This window comes from Heptranchias perlo, unplaced genomic scaffold, assembly GCF_035084215.1.
Source record: "Heptranchias perlo isolate sHepPer1 unplaced genomic scaffold, sHepPer1.hap1 HAP1_SCAFFOLD_463, whole genome shotgun sequence".
NCBI lineage: Eukaryota > Metazoa > Chordata > Chondrichthyes > Hexanchiformes > Hexanchidae > Heptranchias > Heptranchias perlo.
The window spans coordinates 30856-56959 of record NW_027139477.1 but is presented as its reverse complement, the minus strand read 5'-3'; the positions used below and the strand labels follow the sequence as shown (position 1 = coordinate 56959).

Sequence of the window (26104 nt, the reverse complement as noted above, 5' to 3'; positions counted from 1 at the left end):
GGGAACCAGATACACTGCTCATTCCAGTTAATTGTCTAGCAGGAAACAGAAATCATTCTCTTCAACTGTACTCGCCCGAAGGAAAAGGAAACAAACAAAACTGCTCAGTTCTTTGTTTTAGCTTCTTCTGTTGGTTTACGTTCACTCACCGAGAAAGTGAGAGAGAGAGAGAGACTGAGAGACTGAATTGGCTTTTTCACTTTATAATCAATTATACTTTGTACTTATTGTTAGAGACGGTTCCATCCCAACAATCCTGTGCCTGACCTTCTCATTGATACTCAGATGTGTTCAAAATGAGTTTCAACCAATTTTACAAAAGCTGAACAGCGAAAACTGCTCTGAAACGAGCTTCGCTTCGCAACTCTTCATGGAGATTCGGTTGCTGGTTGTAAGTAAAGAAGTTTGTACAATCAGCCCTCGAGAGCAATATCCTCAAAAGGTGTTTCGGACACATTGTATGAGAGGTCCGCCTGTACAATGCAGGAACATTTACATACTGCAGATCTGGAATCCTTTCCTTGTTGGCTCCGGAACTAATACAAATACCGCTCTGTGTTATTTTGTTGCTTAATTCACAAATTGGGTAAATATCACAGAGGAGGCTGAAGACAAAAAATGCCCCGACCAAACGGGCACTTTGAGCAGCTCAGCCACGGAGCCAAATCAAACTGCAACTTCACCACCTCCTCTCACTGATACCTGTCAGATACTCGCCACTGTCTGGTGGAGTTTGAGGCCGTTTGGTACATTTCTATATCTCTTGTCTATTTCGCTGTGTTTACCGACACTGTCTGGATCTCTCGCTGTGTTCATCTCTCTGTGTCAATCTGTGGGTTGATTCTGAATGAAAAATGAAATAAAACACATTAGTCATCAGCTGGGCCAGTGGCGCAATGGATAACGCGTCTGACTACGGATCAGAAGATTGTAGGTTCGACTCCTACCTGGCTCGCATTTATGCAATTTTCCCTCTGACACTGGGGAACTAAAAATCAAATTTCATAATAAAATATTGTTTATGGTGAATCAGCAAAGAAAACATTCCATTTTCAATGATTTAGGTTCAGTTATGTATAGAATGAAACTGTGACCACAACGTGTTTGCAACAAGCCGCCTTTTAAGTTGATGTCCGGCTCGCTAACATTACAGCACGAGGTGTGGGCACCGCACTGATAACCTTCAGGTGTATCCGGGCCTTTCAGACACTTCGTGTGACACAAGAGCTTTCCAATCCCCGCCAGCTCCTGGACACCGAGACTTCCGTTCGAAGCAGCATTCACCGGCAGGACCGCTATCCTGCATAAAATCCGATGCTAAAATTACAAAGTAGGACGGACAGTATCTGGAAAACAGTTCAACTTTCAGTGTTCAGACTTTGGTAAGAGCTGTGAACAGGACTTTGGGTGAATATAAATTGGGTGTGGATTAGGAGTGCGCTGTTCTGTTATAAACTGTGGGTGTGTATATATGAGTGAGATGTTTATATATGAACTGTGGGTGTGTATATATGAGTGTGATGTTTATATATGAACTGTGGGTGTGTATATATGAGTGTGATGTTTATATATGAACTGTAGGTGTGTATATATGAGTGTGATGTTTATATATGAACTGTGGGTGTGTATATATGAGTGTGATGTTTATATATGAACTGTGGGTGTGTATATATGAGTGCGATGTTTACATATGAACTGTGGGTGTGTATATATGAGTGTGATGTTTATATATGAACTGTGGGTGTGTATATATGAGTGCGATGTTTATATATGAACTGTGGGTGTGTATATATGAGTGCGATGTTTATATATGAACTGTGGGTGTGTATATATGAGTGCGATGTTTATATATGAAGTGCGGATTGACCGGGAGGGGTAATTCCTCCTGGGGTTATATTTTCTTCCAACACAATGACACAAAGTTCAATTTGCAGTGGGACGGAAATCGTTCAGTTGGGAGGGCGTTAGAATAAAGATCTAAAGATCTCGGGTTTCACAAGTTTGTTTGAGTTATTTAGTTTCTGCCTCTTTGAATCCCAGAATCATAGAATGGTGACAGCACGGAGGGAGACCGTTCGGCACGTCGAGTCCGTGCTGGCCCTCTGCAAGAGCAATCCAGCTTGTCACACCCCCTCCCCCCACTCCCCCACCAAGTTTACCCGTGGCCCTGCATTTTTTTCCCTTCAAGTACTTATCCAATTCTCTTTTGAAAGCCACGATTGAATCTGCCTACAGCACTCACTTAGGCAGTGAATTCCAGATCTTAACCACTCGCTGTGTAAAAGCGTTTTTCCTCATGTTGACTTTGATTCTTTTGCAATCTCCATAAATCTTTGTCCTGTGGTTCTTGACCCTTCCGCCCATGGGAACAGTTTCTCTCGATCCACTCTGTCTGGAATCTTCATCTTTTTAAAAACATCGACGAAATATCCTCTCAACATTCTCTGCTCTAAGGAGAACAACCCCAGCTTCTCCAGTCTGTCCACGTAACTGAAGTCCTTCATTCCTGGAACCTTTCTAATAAATCTGTTCTGCACCCTCTCGAAGGCCTTCACCTCCTTCCTAAAGTGCGGTGCCAAGAACTGGACACAATACTGCAGTTGTGGCCGAACCAGTGTTTTATAAAGGTTCATCATAACTTCCTTCCTTATGTACTCTATGCCTCTATTTGTAAAGCCCGCGATCCTGTGTGCTTCTTTAACCGCTTTCTCAATCTGCCCGGCCATCTTTAAAGATTTGTTCACATGAACCCCCAGATTTCTCGGTTCCTGCAGCTCCTTTCGAATTGTGCCCTTCAGTTTATTTCTCCTCTCCTCGTTCTTCCACCAAAATGTATCGCTTCGCACTTCTTTGCGTTAAATTTCATCTGCCATGTTTCTGCCCATTCCACCAACCTGTCTTTGTCCTGTCACTCTCCTCCTCACTGTTGTTGGACTGGAAAAATACGCTTGTGAACACAGATCCAAAACCTCCAGCCTCCCCTCACCTAACCTGATATATATATAATAAAGAATGATTAGCCACTCCTATCCTCACAAAAATTCGATAGTTAAATCGCATGTGCAGCATTTAGGTAGCAGCAAAGCATGATGGGATACTTGACCATTATGGGAGCAGTTCGTAACCCACACTGTAAGAGCTGACAAAGGCAGGTTTGTTGGATTTATGGCCACCCCCTCGATTATCTCCAGAGCACACTAAGGAATGTTTACTCAAGGACATTGTTTATCCTAACTAACTCACTTCGGATGATTAAGGGAGAAGCGGTGGATATCTCCAAGGTCACCCCAGCACAAAAGGGAGTGAGGGATGAGCTGATCAGGACTTGTGAAGACCCCCGCCCAGTCTCAATGTTTGGGACTTATGTGTTTACTGATAAGGGTCCTCCTCAGGAATGTGAGATGTTTAATGTCATGGGACGACCCAAGGTAGCCCCTGACAAGTGAGTGGCAGACTATACCACCCAATGAAACCCACTGTAGTTATGTAAACATGTACCCTCACCTTTCACAGCAGGTGGGTGTTGCTTATTGAAAGGTGTAAACATGCTTGTAGTGCTGATGTTCCTTTGAGAGTTGTTCACGAGCTTGAGGAAGCTGACCACTCTCCCTTTGTGCACAAAGTTTTCTAATAAACTTTAACTTTGTCAGCAGTTCCGTCTCCGTCTGGTTTTGCTCCAAAAATTCGAGTCTAACAGTTGGTGTCAGAAGTGGGATACTGCGCTGCAGGTAGGCTAACGGATCCTGTATTGGAGGGTACGTGGTATAGTGAAACAGGATAGCCCTGTACTCCAGATGGGGGGTGCCCCTGCATAAAGCCCTCGAGGGTGAGGCCGGTAGCCTCTGGTAGGGGCTCGGCTCATTATTGGAGACAGGATTGGCAGTGGCACTTGCCGCAGTATTAAAATTATCCACGTAGTAAAATTCCTCACGGAGACCACGGAATTGACTAGACCTGTAGGTTTAATGTAGAAGGAGAAATGTTGATCTTTATATCTTTATTCATCCAGGGAGCTCGAGCTTTGGATGCTGTTCCTTTCCTCCTCGTGGGTATCTGTCTACTCTGTACTCAAACCCACTCCTCCTTGAAGGCCTCCCACTGTTCAATTACTCTTCTGCCTGCCAATTTTTGATTCCAATCCACACGGACAAGATCCCTTTTTAACTCACTGGAATGAGCCCTCCTCCAGTTAAGAATTTTCACATTTGACTGTCCCCTGTCCTTTTCCATAACTGTTCTAAACCTAATGAGATTATGATCACTGCTGCCCCACTGAAACATGCTCCACCTGCCCCACTTCATTCTCCACACCGAGCCCACTGCTGTACTCACACTCTCTCACACTCACTCTCTCACACTCTCACACACTCACTCACATTCACTCTCACATTCCTCTCTCACCCTTTCACTCATGGATTCGGGCCACTGAAAGATGATGCGATGGGTTTGGATTTCAGCACAGGGAGGAGGGAGAGTGTGTGGGACGGGGATTTACAGCTTTGAGGAATGAGAGAGGAAATAATGTTCCATAGAAAGTAGAGTTGTCTGATCTGAATTTCTATCCTGTACTTACATTGATAACTTTTATGAACTCCTTTTACAGGGGAGGATTTGCAGAGGGAAACTCAAATCAAAGATCACATCAATATCTGACAGAGTCACTCGATTCATCAGGACCTGAATATCATCGGCCTTTGAATGTGGAAGGAGAAATGTTTGTCTGTTCTATCCATGGGAGAAGGTTTCAAACATCAGTGTGAGTGGAAAAGCACCGAGACACACACACCCGAGTGAGAGTGTTCCAGTGCACTGACTGTGGAAAGAGCTTTAACCAGTTACACAGCCAGAAAAAACATCACACCATTCACAGCGGGGAGAAACCGTACACGTGTTCTGTGTGTGGACGAGGTTTCAACTGATCGTCCAACCTGGAGAGACACAAGGACACCCGGACCATGGAGAAACCGTGGAAATGCGGGGACTGTGGGAAGGGATTCAATTACCCGTCACAGCTGGAAACTCATCGACGCCGTCACACTGGGGAGAGGCCGTTCACCTGCTCCGTGTGTGGGAAGGGATTCAGTCAGTCATCCGGCCTCCTGACACACCAGCGAGTTCACACTGGGGAGAGACCTTTTAAATGTTCTGACTGTGAGAAGAGGTTTGAATGCAAAAGTAACCTGCTGAAACACCAACGCACTCACACTGGGGAGAGGCCGTTCACCTGCTCCGTGTGTGGGAAGGGATTCAATCGGTCATCACACCTTCTGTCACACCAGCGAGTTCACTCTGATGAGAGTCCTTTTAAATGTTCTGACTGTGAGAAGAGATTTAAAAGCAAAATTCATCTGCTGACACACCAACGCACTCACACTGGAGAGGGGCCGTTCACCTGCTCTGCTTGTGGGAAGGGATTCACTTGGGCATCCAACCTGCTGAGACACCAGCGAGTTCACACTGGGGAGAGGCCGTTCACCTGCTCTGCGTGTGGGAAGAGATTCACTCGGTCATCACACCTTCTGTCACACCAGCGAGTGCACTCCGATGAGAGACCTTTTAAATGTTCTGACTGTGAGAAGAGATTTAAAAGCAAAATTCATCTGCTGACACACAAACGCACCCACACTGGGGAGAGACCGTTCACCTGCTCTGCGTGTGGGAAGGGATTCACTCGGTCATCCACCCTGCTGATGCACCAACGCACCCACACTGGGGAGAGGCCGTTCACCTGCTCTGCGTGTGGGAAGGGATTCACTCGGTCATCCACCCTGCTGATGCACCAATGCTCCCACACTGGGGAGAGGCCATTCTCCTGCTCTGTGTGTGGGAAGAGATTCATTCAGTCATCCAACCTGCTGAGACACCAGCGAGTTCACACTGGGGAGAGGCCGTTCTCCTGCTCCGTGTGTAAGGAGAGATTCACTCGGTCATCCCTCCTTCTGTCACACCAGCGAGTTCACACTGAGAGACCTTTAAATGTTCTGACTGTGGGAAGAGATTTAAAATCAGAAACGAACTGCTGAGACATCGATGCACTCACACTGGGGAGAGACTTTTCACCTGCTCCGTGTGTGGGAAGAGATTCACTCGATCATCCCATCTTCTGAAACATTAATACAGTCACTAATGTATCCAATCTGGCATTCAAGAGAAACAGACTTACCCAGAGAGGCGTTAGAATGTTCAACTCGCCACCACAAGGAGTAGTTGAGGCGAATAGAATGGATGCATTTACGGGGAAGCTGGATAAGCACATAGAGGAGAAGGGAATATTCGAGTTTGCTCATAGGGTTAGATGAAGAGGGGTTGGAGGAGGCTCGTCTGCAGCATAAACACCGGTATAGTCTAGTTGGGCCGAATTGCCTGTTTCTGTGATGTACATTCGATGTAAGCTCCATGTGACACAGTTTTACCAACTCACTGAATCTATCAATTTCCCTTTGTAACTTTATGCTCCCATCTACACGACTCACTGCGCCTCCTAACTCGATGTCAGCGACAAACGTGAGTGTTCGGCTCTCTATTCCTTCATCTCCCTCATTTATACATATCGGAAAAAGCTGATGCCCCAGAACTAATCACATCCGGCCAATTTGAGTACATCCCTTATTATCCCGGGCCTCTGCCTCCCACCTTCTAACCAACTCCTGACCCATTTCAATAGGTTGCCTTAAATTCCACGCACGCTAATTTTTGTTGACAGTCTCTTATGTGGTCCCTTATTGGATGCCTTTGGAAGTCAATGTCCATCTAACACCCAGAGACACTCCATTATCGAGCACGTTAGTTACATCTTCAAAAAGTTCAACGAGCTTTGTTAGACTTGACTTCCCCTTTACAAATCCATGCTGGCTCTCTCTGATTACTCCATATTTATTCAAGTGTTCAGTCATTCTTTCCCCAATAACGGATACTGGTAACTTCCCCACAACAGGCGTCAGACTGATAGGCCTAGAATTTCCAACTTTATCTCTCCGACCCATCCGAAATAATGGAGTGACATTGACAATGTTTCAATTAAAGCAACAATTCCTGAATCAAGAGAGTTTTGATCGATCATGAGTAAGCATGTACAAGTTCCTTACCTATTCCTCTTATTCCCCTGGGATGGTAAACATCAGGTCCTGGAGATTTGACAATCTTCAATCTCATTATTTTCTCCATTGCCATTATTTTATTTACACTGAATCCCCTTGATTTATTTACAGTTTTCCTCGTGTCTCTGCTATGTTCGCCTCATCCTTTTCTATGAAGACCGATGCAAAGTAAATATTTAGCAACTCTGCCATTTCCTGATTTTCAATTACAATATCACCTCCATCTGTCTTTAAGGGGCCCACATTACTCTTAGTCACCCTTTTTTCTCTTAATATACCTGTAAATACCTTGATTGTTGTCGTTATTTTCCTTCACAATTTTTTGCTCCTTTTCCCTTTTTGGACCTCTTCGGTTTTTTCGTTTCAGCACCACAATAAACAAGACTTCGCTGTAAAGTTCAGCTCAATAGTTCTCCAATGTCAGAGCGAGAATTGTCTGAACCCCGAATTTATTTAATGTAACAAACACAAGCACACTTAATCATCGGTGTATCAACGCACTGATGGATACACAAAGATAAACACAGCGAGAAATGCAGGCAGTATCAGGATGCACAGGTAAACGGACAAGGGAAATAGACAAAGATAAAACGGTCTGTGCCTCGAACAGACAGTAACGTGTCACTGATCGATATTAGTGAGACGAGGTGGGGAACAGGTGCTGTGAATTGGTGCTGTGGTTTAGTTGGTTAAAGCATCTGTCTTGTGAACAGGCGATCCTGGGTTCAACTCCCAGCAGTGCCTTGTGTTACTTATTATTTTTACCTAATTTGTGGAATTCAGCGACAAAGTCACACTTTGGAATTGGTATTTGTTGAGGTTTGAGGAGGAAACCAATATCAGAATGACTGTTCAAAAACACCATTTCATCGCACAGACAGACCTCTCATAGAATGTGTCTGTAACACTTTAATTTAAGGACACGTTCTTGTTTCTGGGCTCGTCGGGGTCAGGGTATAATTCACGATTTATGTCATCGAGGAGCGAATGGTTGTCTCCTCGACCTCCGGATAGCAGTGATAAAGTTCGAGGATACACAGAAGTGGACAGGGTGGTCGGGGTCTGGAACTCACTGTCTGAAAGGGTGGTCGAGGCAGAAAACCTCAACTCATTTCAAAAGTGCATGGATGTGCATTTGAAGTGCCGGAACCTACAGGGCTACGGACCAAGCCCTGGAAAGTGGGATTAAGCTGGATAGATCTTCTTCGGCCGGCACAGACACGATGGGCCGAATGGCTTCCTTCTGTGCTGTAGCATTCTCTGATTCTATGATTCCGTGTGTGGGAAGGGATTCACTCAGTCATCACACGTACTGAGACACCAGGGAGTTCAAAAGTGACGACAGGAGTTGGATTCTGCTGTTAATCCCATCCAGGACTGAACCATGTTCATTCTGACAGTTGGGGTTTGTTTCTCCTGATGTTAATAAGCCCTATAACTGGGCTGGAGTTTAATATTCTGGATATCTGTTAAATAAATCAGCTTTGTTTTAAACCCTTGTTGTAGATTTTGGTCTTTCCCACCTGAGTGTTTAGCATCACCTGACTGGAGCTCAGAAAGGACAATCTGGGGGGAGGATCGTCCGGTGGGAACAGAACTTCAGCCTGGACACAGTACTTCAGGGCCACACTGAGAGGGGCAAACGGCACTTTGGTCTTTCTCGTCTCTCTTCACTGACAGAAAAGTCACCGTGAGGCATCCAGTCTAAAAATGACCGTGGTAATTATTCTATGAAGATTTAACCTGTTTGTGTGACAGTCCTGAGTCTACCATTTAAGGCTGGTGTTAACTCATTTAAAATAAACCCGTTTAAAATAAATGGGTTATGAATTGTGATTTCCGTGAAGCCAATGTTCCATTCCTTTATATGATTCATGTGCCTGCTCTCCGACAACAGGGTAAATGGTGGAATATCAGCCCTGCTCAGCCGGCAATGATCACGGTACATTTTCTTGCAGACAAAACACACATTGAAACCCTGGAACTTTGAGGCGATGAATCCTGAGGGAAAATGAAATTAGGGCTCGAACCATCAAACTTTCACACCAACCGATAGCACCACCGAGACAGGTGAAGAATTCACCCACTGAACCAGTAACTCACTGAGCTGAACTTTTTGATTGCAGTGACCAATAGAACAGTTGTCTCCATCCAGTCCAAAATGAATGGTTGAAACTTGCAGGAGTGAAAATCCAACGAGCCGGTCTTCACTCTTAAACCAGCAACTGTGAAGTTAAGAGAAACGTGCCGGAGAAATACTCGATTTCAGCGCGGTGACACTGGGCCAGAGTAAAGCTCAGTTAATATGATCGCCGAGTGGCGAGAGGGTGGATTTGGAATTCCTGAGCGACCGCACTGCGCATTTTCCAGATCTGCTTGGAGCACCAATCCCTTCAATTCATCACTTACAGGGACAATTCGATTCTCGGTTTCTTTTCCCTGAGCTTGGTGAAATTTTTAAAAATTGAAAGCGACCAATATCAGAGCGAACCTCGTCACCGACATGCTCACAGATACAGAGCGGCCACACTCTACTTCAGTGAGATGAAAGACCAGAGCGGTTTCAAGGTCGAATGTAATTGCAAAGAAAGCTCGATCAATGAAAGTGCAGGTCATTGAGGTGCCTTGAAAGTCCTGATTGTTTGAACTGAATTTCTTCCGAAAGCGCTTGAGATTCAGGTGGAGTGATTTGGGGACTTCCTTTCCCTCTTTGCAAAAGTTTGAACCGCAGATCAAGATCAAAAGTCCCGGGCTAAATTCGGGATTCGCCGGGATATGAACCTCGCATCGAGAATTATACCCCGACCTCAATGAGCCCAGAAACAAGAACGTGTCGTCACATTTACGTGTCACGGTCACATTCTAAACTGGTTTGCCCTGTACTGTACATTACTGTCTAAATATTGCAGATAAGCAGAGCACTTGAGCTGTCACAGCTGTGACTTTGACTTTTCTCCCTCTCCTCTCGATCTCCCCGGCAACTGCCACTAACCACAATCTTCTCTCACACTTCTCCATCAGGAAGTTCCGAGCCTCGGTTTTCAAATGAAATAACGCCCATCTCTCCAATCACCGACAGCCCAGAGAGAGTTTCATAATTTCAGCTCCCACTTTACCCAAATCCTCCTTAAAGTACCATGAAAATAATTGTCCTTAAGTCACTAATAATATAATTAAGAACTTTTATTGTCTGGGGTTTTGTTTCAGATTCCACGGCTTTTAAAGGTCACTGCGGATGTTTAACGAATCGCCTCTTGGTTGGAGGCTTCTGTGTGGGAAAGATCAGGAAGTGATAATTGAGAGACCGAGGATGAAGCTGTTTGATGGGAGCACTGGGGACACAGACCGTGCGCGGCTCCAGTGGAGCAATCGGTCAGCGCGCGTTATTTCTACAATAATTATACACTCGAGAAATGCTGGGGTTGTGAGTTTCAGCGCCATCTAAAGTAGTTGAACCTTCTAAACATTTTGACTGGAGTTCAAGGTACAACCAGTTCCATAACACATCGACTTCTTCATGTCCCCATGTGGGCACTGAGGCTCCTCTGGCCCCCCGTCTTGCAATAGCAGGCGAGAGTTTATTTGTTTATAGGAGGGAGAGGGGGCGATTGGCGAGAGCTGAAATGGTAAAGCGGCCGGCACGACATCTTTAAATCTAAAGAACCAAACACACAATTCTTCTTTCCGTGAAGCAGGGATTCATCGGTTTGAAGTGTCGTGTAGGGAAAATTCGGGAGGCAAACCTGCTGCCTGGTGTCACGGTGTAACGGGTGAAATTATTCAGCTTTCAATTGTTGATCGGCTGAAATGTCGAGAGGCCTTTCCCAGCTCCCGTGTGGAACAAGTTCAGCTTTTGAGCCATTGGGTAAAGTGTTTTTTTTAATTGCTGCGAACGAATGACAAGAAATTTTGTACAAACAAGAAGAATTGTAAAATCACGAGTTCTCTGTCCATGTTTCTTACATCATGTTCAACAGAAACAAGGATTCTCCTCAACACGTTGCTGAAAATTGTAAAAAGGAATTCTCCCCTTCTTCTCCATCGACAGGGATAATTCAGAGTCCCACCATGAATCTGTATGATGGAAACCAATCCAACAGCGAGCCTGGATAGCTCAGTCGGTAGAGCATCAGACTTTTAAAACAGGTGGTGATCTGAGGATCCAGGGTTCAAGTCCCTGTTCAGGCTAAAAGTTTTAAAACAGCTGGCAAGTTCTGCTTTTCCAGCGGACCAACATCAGCGAAAGGAGCAAGAATTGGCCATTCAGTCCCTCGAGCCTGCTCCGCCATTTGATAACGTCATCGCTGATCTTCGGCGTCAAATCCACTTTCCCGACCTATCCCCATATCCCTTGAGTTCCTTCGTGTCCAAAATTCTATCTACCTCAGTTTTGAATCTATTCAATGGCTCAGCATCCACAGCCCTCTGGGGTGGAGAATTCCAATGGTTCACAACCCTCTCAGTGAAGAAATTATTCCTCATCTCTGTACCAAATGGCCGGCCCCTTATCTTGAGATTATAACCATTAGTTGTGGACTCTCCAGCTCGGGGAAACAGCATCCCAGCATCTACCCTGTCGAGCCCTCTAAGAATTTTACATGTTTCAATGAGAACACCTCATTATTGTAAACTCCAGAGAATATAGGCCCATTCTGCTCAATCTCTCCTCACAGGACAACCCTCTTATCCCAGGAATCAATCTAGTGAACCTTTGTTGCACCCACTCTAAGGCAAGTGTATCGTTCCGCAGGTAAGGAGATCAAAACTGTACACAGTACTCCAGATGTGGTCTCACCAAAGCCCTATATAATTACAGCAAGACTTCATTTTCCTTGTACTCCAACCACCTCGCAATAAAGGCCAACACACCATTTGCTTTCCTAATTGCTTGCTGCATCTGCATGTTAACTTTCTGTGATCCGTGTACAAGGACACACAAATCCCTCTGAACACCAACATTTCATACTCTCTCACCTTTTAAAAGATATTCTGCTTTTCTATTCTTCCTACCAAAGTTAATAACCTCACATTTCCCCACTTTATACTTCATTTGCCAACTTCTAGCCCACTCACTTAACCTGTCTGTATCACTTTGCATCCTCTTTGCGTCCTCCTCACAGCTTACTTTCCCACCCAGTTTTGTATCGTCAGCAAACTTGGATACATTACACTCGGTTCCTCATCTAAGTCATTAATATAGATTGTAAATATCTGAGGCCCAAGCACTGATCTTCACGGCACCCCACTAGTTACAACCTGCCAACCCGAAAATGAACTGTTTATTCCAACTTTCTGTTTTCTCGACGTCATCAAATCCCCAATCCATGTTAATATATTACCCAGAATCCCATGAACCCTAATCTTGTTCAACAAACTTTTGTGTGGCACCTTATCGAATGCCTTTTGAAAATCCAAATATTCTACATCCACTGGTTCTCCCTTATCTACCCTGCTATCAACACCCTCAAAACCTCAAATAGATTTGTCAAACACGATTTCCCTTTCATAAAACCGTGTTGCATGTGCCTAATCATATTATGATTTTCTAAGTGCCCTGTTACCACGTCCCTAGTAATAGATTCTCGCAATTTCCCTCCTACTATTGTCAGGCTAAAGGTTCTGTAGTTCCCTGTTTTCTCTCTCCCTCTTTATTGAATAACGGGGTTACATTTGGTACCTTCCAATCCATGGGGACCTTTCTCGTATCATGGGAACTCTGGAAGATAAAACCAGTGCATCCACTTTCTCTGCAGCCACCTCTTTTTAAACCCAAGGATGTCGGCCATCAGGTCCAAAGAATTTGTCAGCTTTTAGTCCCATTAATTCCTCCAGTACTTTTTCTTTACTAATCTTAATTGCTTTAGGTTCCTGTACATTTCCAGCACCCTGCACATTTGTAGCATGACTTCACTGCTTTTGTGCTCCATCCCCCGAGACATTAAAGCCAATATTCCGTTTGCCTTCCGGATTACCTGCTGCACCTGTATGTTGAATTTTGTCTTTCTTGCACGAGGAAACCCAAATCCCTCCGTACTGCAGCATTTTGTAGTATTTCTCCATTCAAATAAAAAAGCAAAATATTTTTTCCCTCCCAAAGTGAATGACTTCACATTTTCCCACATTATATTCCATCTGCCAATTTTTTGCCCATTCGCTTAACCTGTCAATATCCCTTCGCAGACACGTTGTGTCCTCATTGCAACTTGCTTTTCCACCTATCTTTGTACCATCAGCAAATCTGGCCACAAGACACTCTGTTCCTCTGTGAATTTAAAATAAAATTGCTGGACTATAACTTGGTGTTGTAAAATTGTTTACAATTGTTCCTTCATCCACATCATTGATATACATTGTAAATAATTGAGGCCACAGTACTGATCCCTGCAACACCCCACGAGTGAGATGAAATGCCTATAAATTTCCGCTCCTCCTATTGGTCCGGAACTCTCCTTAATCGCCAGGCGGGATTAATTGTGAGACTGGCGGTCCCGAGGTGCATTTGGAAAATAAAAATTAATTGAACCCTTCAGTTGCAACATTTAATAAAACGAAATTAATAAAAGTCACTGAAAATTTTTTTTCTGGAGTTCACCAAATTCGGGGTGGAGGGGGGGCTTCTATGCTGTGTGTTTGTGCCGGTTTTAATGGCTCGAAGCGCTGGGGTTTCAGTTTATTTTATTATCCTTGGTCCAAACGCGCTCTCCCTGCTTCTGATGTCTTTGTTTTTCGGCCTGATATTAAGATCATCAATGGCGGCTGCATCACCCAGCATGCAGCGCGGTGCAGATTGTGCCCTATCTGAATCAGTGGAGCCCAGCACGCAGGCGCAGTAGTGACTCATTATCGGGCAGTGTGTCCTGAGCATGCGCGGCCAGTCGAGGCTGCGGGAGGAGCGCGTTCGGTGCAGGTCAGAGGATCGGAGCAAGAGGCTCAATAAACCCCGGGGCCCGGGTCCGGGCTCAGGCCCAGGCTCAGGCTTTACAAACCCCGAGTGCGGCCCCAGACCCGAATATAAAACAGTGAACATTATCCCCCCCTCACTACCCGCCGGGAAATGAAGGGGAAATGGGGATCGGTCAGGGAGCGTCTGTAAATGAAGGAGAAATGGTGATCGGTCAGGGAGTGTCTGTAAATGAAGGAGAAATGGTGATCGGTCAGGGAGCGTCTGTAAATGAAGAGGATATGGTGATCGGTCAGGGAGCGTCTGTAAATGAAGGAGAAATGGTGATCGGTCAGGGAGCGTCTGTAAATGAAGGAGAAATGGTGATCGGTCAGGGAGCGTCTGTAAATGAAGGAGAAATGGTGATCGGTCAGGGAGCGTCTGTAAATGAAGGAGTAATGGTGATCGGTCAGGGAGCGTCTGTAAATGAAGGAGAAATGGTGATCGGTCAGGGAGCGTCTGTAAATGAAGGAGAAATGGTGATCGGTCAGGGAGCGTCTGTAAATGAAGGAGAAATGGTGATCGGTCAGGGAGCGTTTGTAAATGAAGGGGAAATGGTGATCGTCAGGGATCGTCTGTAAATGAAGCAGAAATGGTGATCGGTCAGGGAGCATCTGTAATTGAAGGAGAAATGGAGATCGGTCAGGGAGTGTCTGTAAATGAAGGAGAAATGGTGATCGGTCAGGGAGCGTCTGTAAATGAAGGAGAAATGGTGATCAGTCAGGGAGCGTCTGTAATTAAAGGAGAAATGGAGATCGGTCAGGGAGCATCTGTAATTGAAGGAGAAATGGAGATCGGTCAGGGAGTGTGCACATGAAGGAGAAATGGTGATCGGTCAGGGAGCGTCTGTAAATGAAGGAGAAATGGTGATCGGTCAGGGAGCGTCTGTAAATGAAGGAGAAATAGTGATCAGTCAGGGAGCATCTGTAAATGAAGGAGAAATGGTGATCAGTCAGGGAGCATCTGTAATTGAAGGAGAAATGGCGATCGGTCAGGGAGCGTCTGTAATTGAAGGAGAAATGGCGATCGGTCAGGGAGTGTCTGTAATTGAAGGACTGGTGATCGGTCAGGGAGCGTCTGTAAATGACGGAGAAATGTGATTGGTCAGGGAGCATCTGTAAATGAAGGCGATATGTGATTGGTCAGGGAGCGTCTACAAATGAAGCAGAAATGATGATCAGTCAGGGAACGTCTTTAAATGAAGGAGAAACGGTAATCGGTCAGGGAATGTCTGTAAATTAAGGAGAAATGGTGATCAGTCAGGAAACTTCTGTAAATGAAGGAGAAATGATGATCGGCCAGTGATCGTCTGTAAATGAAGGAGAAATGGTGATCTCTATATCTTTATTCATCCGAGCTCGAGCTTTGGATGCTGTTCCTTTCCTCCTCGTGGGAATCTGTCTACTCTGTACCCAAACCAACTCCTCCTTGAAGGCCTCCCATTGTTCAATTACTGTTCTGCCTGACAATTTTTGATTCCAATTCACCTGGACAAGATCCCTTTTTAACTCACTGGAATTAGCCCTCCTCCAGTTCAGAATTTTCACATTTGACTGTCCCCTGTCCTTTTCCATAAATATTCTAAACCTAATGAGATTATGATCACTGCTGCCCCACTGAAACATGCTCCACCTGCCCCACTTCATTCTCCACACCGAGCCCACTGCTGTACTCACACTCTCTCACTCACTCTCTCACACTCACTCCCTCCCTCACGTTCACTCTTTCATACTCACTCACATTCACACACATTCACTCTCACATTCACTATCTCACACTCTCTCACTCACTCACATTCACTCACATTCACTCTCACGTTCACTCACACACTCACTCACACTCACTCTCTCACATTCACACTCTCACTCTCACTCTCACATTCACACTCTCACATTCACTCACACTCTCTCTCTCACACTCACATTCACTCTCTCACATTCACTCTCTCACATTCACTCTCTCACACTCACTCTCTCACATTCACTGTCTCACATTCACTCTCTCGCATTCACTCTCTCACATTCACTCTCTCACATTCACTCTCTCACACTCACTCTCTCACCCTTTCACTCATGGTTTCGGGCCACTGAAAGATGATGTGATGAGTTTGGATTTCAGCACAGGGAAGAGGGAGATTGTGTGGGATGGGGATTTACAGCTTTGAGGCACAAGAGAGGAAAGAAGGTTTTGTAGAAACTAGAATTGTCTGTTCTGAATTTCTACCCTGTACTTACAGTGATGACTTTTATAAACTCCTTTATAGGGTATTAGATGGGGAGGATTTGCAGAGGGAAACTCAAACCAAACAGCACGCCAAGATCTGACAGAGTCACTCGATTCATCAGGACCTGAATATCATCGGCCTTTGAATGTGGAAGGAGAAATGTTTGTCTGTTCTAACTGTGGGAGAAGATTTCAAACATCAGTGTGAGTGGGAAAGCACCGAGACACACACACCCGAGTGAGAGTGTTCCAGTGCACTGACTGTGGAAAGAGCTTTAACCAGTTACACAGCCAGAAAAAACATCACACCGTTCACAGCGGGGAGAAACCGTGCACGTGTTCTGTGTGTGGACGAGGCTTCAACTGATCGTCAAACCTGGAGAGACACAAGGACACCCGGACCATGGAGAAACCGTGGAAATGTGGGGACTGTGGGAAGGGATTCAATTACCCATCAGAGCTGGAAATTCATCGACGCAGTCACACTGGGGAGAGACCGTTCTCCTGCTCCGTGTGTGGGAAGAAATTCACTCATTCTTCCACCCTGCTGAGACACCAGCGAGTTCACTCCGATGAGAGACCTTTTAAATGTTCTGACTGTGAGAAGAGGTTTAAAAGCAAAAGGAATCTGCTGACACACCAACGCACTCACACTGGGGAGAGGCCGCTCACCTGCTCCGTGTGAGGGAAGGGATTCACTATTTCATCCAAACTGCTGACACACCAACTTGTTCACACTGGGGAGAGACCTTTTTAATGTTCTGACTGCACGAAGAGCTCTAAATACAGATACAAATTGTGAAGACATCGACACACTCACGCCAGGGAGAGGCCGTTCACCTGCTCCCTGTGTAAGAAGAGATTTACTCGGTCATCACACCTGCTGAGACACCAGTGAGTTCACACTGACAAGAGACCTCTGAAATATTCTGACTGTGAGAAGGGATTTAAAACAAATGATCTGAAACACCAACACACTGACACTGGGGAGAGACTGTTCACCTGCTCCGTGTGTGGGAAGGGATTCACGAATTCATCCCACCTTCTGAGATATCAACTTGTTCACACTATTGAGTGACCTTTTAATGCAGTAACTTTGAGAACAGCTTTAAAAGCAGAAATGAACTGCTGACACATCAACTCACGCACATTGTGCAGAGACTGTTCACCTGCTCCGTGTGTGGGAAGGGATTCACTCAGTCATCACATGTGCTGAGACACCAGCGAGTTCACAAGTGACTGCAGGGGTTGGATTCTGCAGTTAATCACATCCAGGACTGAACTACGGTGTTTAGAGTCAGGAAGAACAACGTGTAAGGATTAACCCATTAACAGATAGAATTTAGTATAATTATAATCAATAGTAGAAGTAGAACAAAATGTGCTGTGAATCTATGTATCTATAAATGTAAACTGTACTGTGTATTAATATAGAATGAAACATGTAACGTGTATTCAATAAGAAAGTGGGCCGAGAAGGATGCATGATGGTTATTATAGTCAAGTTTGCAGTTAAAACTAAAAGGATGCTGACAACAGTAAAGTGGGAATTAACAGACCTAAGGGAGGAATGTGCTGTAATAGCATAATGTCTAAAAGACATGCAGATAAAGGGACTGAAGGTTCATTAAATCAAGGAGTCACGCAGGCTCAGGCTTCTCCATCTCGAGCCTCCACAAGCCAGTCAGTAGAAGTCTGTTTATACAAACGGTTCTGTGAAGGCTGGCAATGTAAACTCTAAATAAGGTTCTGTTAAGTCTGTAACAACAATGCACGGATGGGACCAGGAGTTATGCTTGGAATGTAACTTCTGAAGGTTGAGAGACATGAATAATGGTCAGGCTGAGAGATGTGGATGTGAGAGTGAACTGCTCATAAACTGAAAAAGGGAATAAGAAGAGACCTCAAAAGCTGAGGAAGGCGCACAAGATTCTGGCAAGGAAGAAGAGAACTTTTCAGTCAACAGATCACAGCAAGAGAGAGAGAGAGACCGCACCGTAGTCACTTGGAGGGATAGAGAGAGAGAGAGAGAGACCGCACTGTAGTCACTTGGAGGGATAGAGAGAGAGAGAGAGAGAGAGACCGCACCGTAGTCACTTGGAGGGATGGAGAGAGAGAGAGAGACCGCACCGTAGTCACTTGGAGGGAGAGAGAGAGAGACCGCACCATAGTCACTTGGAGGGATAGAGAGAGAGAGAGAGAGAGACCGCACCATAGTCACTTGGAGGGATAGAGAGAGAGAGAGAGAGAGAGACCGCACTGTAGTCACTTGGAGGGATAGAGAGAGAGAGAGAGAGACCGCACCATAGTCACTTAGAGGGAGAGAGAGAGAGAGAGAGAGAGACCGCACCGTAGTCACTTGGAGGGAGAGAGAGAGAGAGAGAGAGACCGCACCATAGTCACTTAGAGGGAGAGAGAGAGAGAGAGAGAGACCGCACCATAGTCACTTGGAGGGAGAGAGAGAGAGACAGACCGCACCGTAGTCACTTGGAGGGATAGAGAGAGAGAGAGAGAGAGAGACCGCACCGTAGTCACTTGGAGGGATAGAGAGAGAGAGAGAGAGACCGCACCGTAGTCACTTGGAGGGATAGAGGGAGAGAGAGAGACCGCACCATAGTCACTTGGAGGGAGAGAGAGAGAGACAGACCGCACCGTAGTCACTTGGAGGGATAGAGAGAGAGAGAGAGAGACCGCACCGTAGTCACTTGGAGGGATGGAGAGAGAGAGAGAGAGACCGCACCGTAGTCACTTGGAGGGATGGAGAGAGAGAGAGAGAGACCGCACCGTAGTCACTTGGAGGGATAGAGAGAGAGAGAGAGAGACCGCACCGTAGTCACTTGGAGGGATGGAGAGAGAGAGAGAGAGACCGCACCGTAGTCACTTGGAGGGATAGAGAGAGAGAGAGAGACCGCACCATAGTCACTTGGAGGGAGAGAGAGAGAGACAGACCGCACCGTAGTCACTTGGAGGGATAGAGAGAGAGAGAGAGAGAGAGACCGCACCGTAGTCACTTGGAGGGATAGAGAGAGAGAGAGAGAGACCGCACCGTAGTCACTTGGAGGGATAGAGGGAGAGAGAGAGACCGCACCATAGTCACTTGGAGGGAGAGAGAGAGAGACAGACCGCACCGTAGTCACTTGGAGGGATAGAGAGAGAGAGAGAGAGACCGCACCGTAGTCACTTGGAGGGATAGAGAGAGAGAGAGAGAGACCGCACCATAGTCACTTGGAGGGACAGAGAGAGAGAGAGAGAGACCGCACCGTAGTCACTTGGAGGGACAGAGAGAGAGAGAGAGAGACCGCACCATAGTCACTTGGAGGGATAGAGAGAGAGAGAGAGAGACCGCACCGTAGTCACTTGGAGGGACAGAGAGAGAGAGACCGCACCGTAGTCACTTGGAGGGATAGAGAGAGAGAGAGAGAGACCGCACCATAGTCACTTGGAGGGATAGAGAGAGAGAGAGAGAGACCGCACCATAGTCACTTGGAGGGACAGAGAGAGAGAGAGAGAGACCGCACCGTAGTCATTTGGAGGGATAGAGAGAGAGAGAGAGAGAGACCGCACCGTAGTCACTTGGAGGGATAGAGAGAGAGAGAGAGACTGCACCGTAGTCACTTGGAGGGATAGAGAGAGAGAGAGAGAGACCGCACCATAGTCACTTGGAGGGAGAGAGAGAGAGACCGCACCATAGTCACTTGGAGGGAGAGAGAGAGAGACAGACCGCACCGTAGTCACTTGGAGGGATAGAGAGAGAGAGAGAGAGAGACCGCACCGTAGTCACTTGGAGGGATAGAGAGAGAGAGAGAGAGAGAGACCGCACCATAGTCACTTGGAGGGATAGAGAGAGAGAGAGAGAGAGAGACCGCACTGTAGTCACTTGGAGGGATAGAGAGAGAGAGAGAGAGACCGCACCGTAGTCACTTGGAGGGATGGAGAGAGAGAGAGAGAGACCGCACCGTAGTCACTTGGAGGGATAGAGAGAGAGAGAGAGACCGCACCATAGTCACTTGGAGGGAGAGAGAGAGAGACAGACCGCACCGTAGTCACTTGGAGGGATAGAGAGAGAGAGAGAGAGAGAGACCGCACCGTAGTCACTTGGAGGGATAGAGAGAGAGAGAGAGAGACCGCACCGTAGTCACTTGGAGGGATAGAGGGAGAGAGAGAGACCGCACCATAGTCACTTGGAGGGAGAGAGAGAGAGACAGACCGCACCGTAGTCACTTGGAGGGATAGAGAGAGAGAGAGAGAGACCGCACCGTAGTCACTTGGAGGGATAGAGAGAGAGAGAGAGAGACCGCACCATAGTCACTTGGAGGGATAGAGAGAGAGAGAGAGAGACTGCACCGTAGTCACTTGGAGGGACAGAGAGAGAGACCGCACCATAGTCACTTGGAGGGAGAGAGAGAGAGAGACCGCACCGTAGTCACTTGGAGGGACAGAGAGAGAGAGACCGCACCGTAGTCACTTGGAGGGATAGAGAGAGAGAGAGAGAGACCGCACCATAGTCACTTGGAGGGATAGAGAGAGAGAGAGAGAGACCGCACCATAGTCACTTGGAGGGACAGAGAGAGAGAGAGAGACCGCACCGTAGTCATTTGGAGGGATAGAGAGAGAGAGAGAGAGAGACCGCACCGTAGTCACTTGGAGGGATAGAGAGAGAGAGAGAGACTGCACCGTAGTCACTTGGAGGGATAGAGAGAGAGAGAGAGAGACCGCACCATAGTCACTTGGAGGGATAGAGAGAGAGAGAGAGACCGCACCGTAGTGACTTGGAGGGATAGAGAGAGAGAGAGAGAGACCGCACCGTAGTCACTTGGAGGGACAGAGAGAGAGAGAGAGAGAGAGACCGCAGCGTAGTCACTTGGAGGGATAGAGAGAGAGAGAGAGACCGCACCATAGTCACTTGAAGGGAGGGAGAGAGAGACAGACCGCACCGTAGTCACTTGGAGGGATAGAGAGAGAGAGAGAGAGACCGCACCGTAGTCACTTGGAGGGATAGAGAGAGAGAGAGAGAGACCGCACCGTAGTCACTTGGAGGGATAGAGGGAGAGAGAGAGACCGCACCATAGTCACTTGGAGGGAGAGAGAGAGAGACAGACCGCACCGTAGTCACTTGGAGGGATAGAGAGAGAGAGAGAGAGACCGCACCGTAGTCACTTGGAGGGATAGAGAGAGAGAGAGAGAGACCGCACCATAGTCACTTGGAGGGATAGAGAGAGAGAGAGAGAGACCGCACCGTAGTCACTTGGAGGGACAGAGAGAGAGAGAGAGAGACCGCACCATAGTCGCTTGGAGGGATAGAGAGAGAGAGAGAGAGACCGCACCGTAGTCACTTGGAGGGATAGAGAGAGAGAGAGAGAGACCGCACCATAGTCACTTGGAGGGATAGAGAGAGAGAGAGAGAGACCGCACCGTAGTCACTTGGAGGGACAGAGAGAGAGAGAGAGAGAGAGACCGCACCGTAGTCACTTGGAGGGATAGAGAGAGAGAGAGAGAGAGACCGCACCGTAGTCACTTGGAGGGATAGAGAGAGAGAGAGAGAGAGAGACCGCACCATAGTCACTTGGAGGGATAGAGAGAGAGAGAGAGAGACCGCACCATAGTCACTTGGAGGGATAGAGAGAGAGAGAGAGAGAGACCGCACCGTAGTCATTTGGAGGGATAGATAGAGAGAGAGAGAGAGAGAGACCGCACCGTAGTCACTTGGAGGGATAGAGAGAGAGAGAGAGACTGCACCGTAGTCACTTGGAGGGATAGAGAGAGAGAGAGAGAGACCGCACCATAGTCACTTGGAGGGATAGAGAGAGAGAGAGAGACCGCACCGTAGTCACTTGGAGGGATAGAGAGAGAGAGAGAGAGAGACCGCACTGTAGTCACTTGGAGGGATAGAGAGAGAGAGAGAGACCGCACCGTAGTCACTTGGAGGGACAGAGAGAGAGAGAGAGAGAGACCGCAGCGTAGTCACTTGGAGGGATAGAGAGAGAGAGAGAGACCGCACCATAGTCACTTGGAGGGAGAGAGAGAGAGACAGACCGCACCGTAGTCACTTGGAGGGATAGAGAGAGAGAGAGAGAGACCGCACCGTAGTCACTTGGAGGGATAGAGAGAGAGAGAGAGAGACCGCACCGTAGTCACTTGGAGGGATAGAGGGAGAGAGAGAGACCGCACCATAGTCACTTGGAGGGAGAGAGAGAGAGACAGACCGCACCGTAGTCACTTGGAGGGATGGAGAGAGAGAGAGACCGCACCGTAGTCACTTGGAGGGATAGAGAGAGAGAGAGAGAGACCGCACCATAGTCACTTGGAGGGATAGAGAGAGAGAGAGAGAGACCGCACCGTAGTCACTTGGAGGGACAGAGAGAGAGAGAGAGAGACCGCACCATAGTCGCTTGGAGGGATAGAGAGAGAGAGAGAGAGACCGCACCGTAGTCACTTGGAGGGACAGAGAGAGAGAGAGAGAGAGAGACCGCACTGTAGTCACTTGGAGGGATAGAGAGAGAGAGAGAGACTGCACCGTAGTCATTTGGAGGGATAGAGAGAGAGAGAGAGAGACCGCACCGTAGTCACTTGGAGGGATAGAGAGAGAGAGAGAGACTGCACCGTAGTCACTTGGAGGGATAGAGAGAGAGAGAGAGACCGCACCGTAGTCATTTGGAGGGATAGAGAGAGAGAGAGAGAGAGACCGCACCGTAGTCACTTGGAGGGATAGAGAGAGAGAGAGAGACTGCACCGTAGTCACTTGGAGGGATAGAGAGAGAGAGAGAGAGAGAGAGACCGCACCATAGTCACTTGGAGGGATAGAGAGAGAGAGAGAGACCGCACCGTAGTCACTTGGAGGGATAGAGAGAGAGAGAGAGAGACCGCACTGTAGTCACTTGGAGGGATAGAGAGAGAGAGAGAGACCGCACCGTAGTCACTTGGAGGGACAGAGAGAGAGAGAGAGAGAGACCGCAGCGTAGTCACTTGGAGGGATAGAGAGAGAGAGAGAGACCACACCGTAGTCACTTGGAGGGATGGAGAGAGAGAGAGAGAGAGACCGCACCGTAGTCACCTGGAGGGATAGAGAGAGAGAGAGAGAGACCGCACCGTAGTCACTTGGAGGGATAGAGAGAGAGAGAGAGACCGCACTGTAGTCACTTGGAGGGATAGAGAGAGTGAGAGAGAGACCGCACTGTAGTCACTTGGAGGGATAGAGAGAGAGAGAGAGAGAGACCGCACCGTAGTCACTTGGAGGGATAGAGAGAGAGAGAGAGAGACACCGCACCGTAGTCACTTGGAGGGACAGAGAGAGAGAGAGACCACACCGTAGTCACTTGGAGGGATAGAGAGAGAGAGAGAGAGAGACCGCACCGTAGTCACTTGGAGGGATAGAGAGAGAGAGAGAGAGAGACCGCACCGTAGTCACTTGGAGGGATAGAGAGACAGAGAGAGAGAGACCGCACCGTAGTCACTTGGAGGGATAGAGAGAGAGAGAGAGAGAGACCGCACCGTAGTCACTTGGAGGGATAGAGAGAGAGAGAGAGAGACCGCTCCGTAGTCACTTGGAGGGACAGAGAGAGAGAGAGAGACCGCAGCGTAGTCACTTGGAGGAATAGAGAGAGAGAGAGAGAGACCGCACCGTAGTCACTTGGACGGATAGAGAGAGAGAGAGAGAGACCGCACCGTAGTCACTTGGAGGGATAGAGAGAGAGAGAGAGAGACCGCACCGTAGTCACTTGGAGGGATAGAGAGAGAGAGAGAGAGACCGCACCGTAGTCACTTGGAGGGATAGAGGGAGAGAGAGAGAGAGAGACCGCACCGTAGTCACTTGGAGGGACAGAGAGAGAGAGAGAGAGACCGCACCGTAGTCACTTGGAGGGATAGAGAGAGAGAGAGAGAGACCGCACCGTAGTCACTTGGAGGGATAGAGAGAGAGACCGCACCGTAGTCACTTGGAGGGATAGAGAGAGAGAGAGAGAGACCGCACCGTAGTCACTTGGAGGGATAGAGAGAGAGAGAGAGAGACCGCACCGTAGTCACTTGGAGGGATAGAGAGAGAGAGAGAGAGACCGCACCGTAGTCACTTGGAGGGATAGAGAGAGAGAGAGAGACCGCACCGTAGTCACTTGGAGGGATAGAGAGAGAGAGAGAGACCGCACCGTAGTCACTTGGAGGGATAGAGAGAGAGAGAGAGAGAGACCGCACCGTAGTCACTTGGAGGGATAGAGAGAGAGAGAGAGAGAGACCGCACCGTAGTCACTTGGAGGGATAGAGAGAGAGAGAGAGAGAGACCACACCGTAGTCACTTGGAGGGATAGAGGGAGAGAGAGAGAGAAAGACCGCACCGTAGTCACTTGGAGGGACAGAGAGAGAGAGAGAGAGAGACCGCACCGTAGTCACTTGGAGGGACAGAGAGAGAGAGAGAGAGACCGCACCGTAGTCACTTGGAGGGATAGAGAGAGAGAGAGAGACCGCACCGTAGTCACTTGGAGGGACAGAGAGAGAGAGAGAGAGACCGCAGCGTAGTCACTTGGAGGGATAGAGAGAGAGAGAGACCGCACCGCAGTCACTTGGAGGGACAGAGAGAGAGAGAGAGAGAGAGACCGCAGCGTAGTCACTTGGAGGGATAGAGAGAGAGAGAGAGAGAGAGAGACCGCACCGCAGTCACTTGGAGGGACAGAGAGAGAGACCGCACCGTAGTCACTTGGAGGGATAGAGAGAGAGAGAGAGAGACCGCACCGTAGTCACTTGGAGGGATAGAGAGAGAGAGAGAGAGAGAGACCGCACCGTAGTCACTTGGAGGGACAGAGAGAGAGAGAGAGAGACCGCACCGTAGTCACTTGGAGGGATAGAGAGAGAGAGAGAGAGACCGCACTGTAGTCACTTGGAGGGATAGAGAGAGAGAGACAGAGACCGCACCGTAGTCACTTGGAGGGATAGAGAGAGAGAGACAGAGACCGCACCGTAGTCACTTGGAGGGATAGAGAGAGAGAGAGAGAGACCGCACCGTAGTCACTTGGAGGGATAGAGAGAGAGAGAGAGAGAGAGACCGCACCGTAGTCACTTGGAGGGATAGAGAGAGAGAGAGAGAGAGACCGCACCGTAGTCACTAGGAGGGATAGAGAGAGAGAGAGAGACCGCACTGTAGTCACTTGGAGGGATAGAGAGAGAGAGAGAGCGCACCGTAGTCACTTGGAGGGACAGAGAGAGAGAGAGAGACACCGCACTGTAGTCACTTGGAGGGACAGAGAGAGAGAGAGAGAGACCGCACCATAGTCACTTGGAGGGATAGAGAGAGAGAGAGAGAGAGCGCACCGTAGTCACTTGGAGGGACAGAGAGAGAGAGAGAGACACTGCACTGTAGTCACTTGGAGGGATAGAGAGAGAGAGAGAGAGAGACCGCACCGTAGTCACTTGGAGGGATAGAGAGAGAGAGAGAGAGACTGCACCGTCGTCACTTGGAGGGACAGAGAGAGAGAGAGAGAGAGACCGCACCGTAGTCACTTGGAGGGATAGAGAGAGAGAGAGAGAGAGACCACACCGTAGTCACTTGGAGGGACAGAGAGAGAGAGAGAGAGAGACCGCACCGTCGTCACTTGGAGGGACACTCCCGAGGTTTCAAGGAACACTCACTATTTCTCTTTGTTCAGTATCACCTTTTTGCACTAATTGTGATGTGATTAATAAATCGGTTTTGCCTTTAACCGTAATACCAGTACCAGTGGTGATCTTGTTGTTGTCAGGAACCAGTCCTTAGATTGGATTAGATTATAATCCTGAAAATAGTGGTTTAAATCCTACAATTGGCGACCACGAAGGGACTATTTCTGACAACAGCTAAAACCTGGTGGGGGATAGTTACAGA

The 26104-nt window shown here is 47.7% G+C and overlaps 3 non-coding genes across 3 annotated transcripts; all 3 read left to right on the top strand.

Moving 5' to 3' along the window:
* The first annotated feature begins 882 nt into the window (after positions 1–882).
* On the top strand, positions 883–955 carry trnar-acg (transfer RNA arginine (anticodon ACG)). Its single transcript has one exon. It is a non-coding gene; the product is annotated as a tRNA-Arg (tRNA).
* A 6812-nt stretch (positions 956–7767) lies between these two features.
* Positions 7768–7841, top strand: trnat-ugu (transfer RNA threonine (anticodon UGU)). Its single transcript has one exon. It is a non-coding gene; the product is annotated as a tRNA-Thr (tRNA).
* A 3359-nt stretch (positions 7842–11200) lies between these two features.
* On the top strand, positions 11201–11285 carry trnak-uuu (transfer RNA lysine (anticodon UUU)). The gene is given in 2 exon segments: positions 11201–11237; positions 11250–11285. It is a non-coding gene; the product is annotated as a tRNA-Lys (tRNA).
* The last annotated feature ends 14819 nt before the right edge of the window (positions 11286–26104 follow it).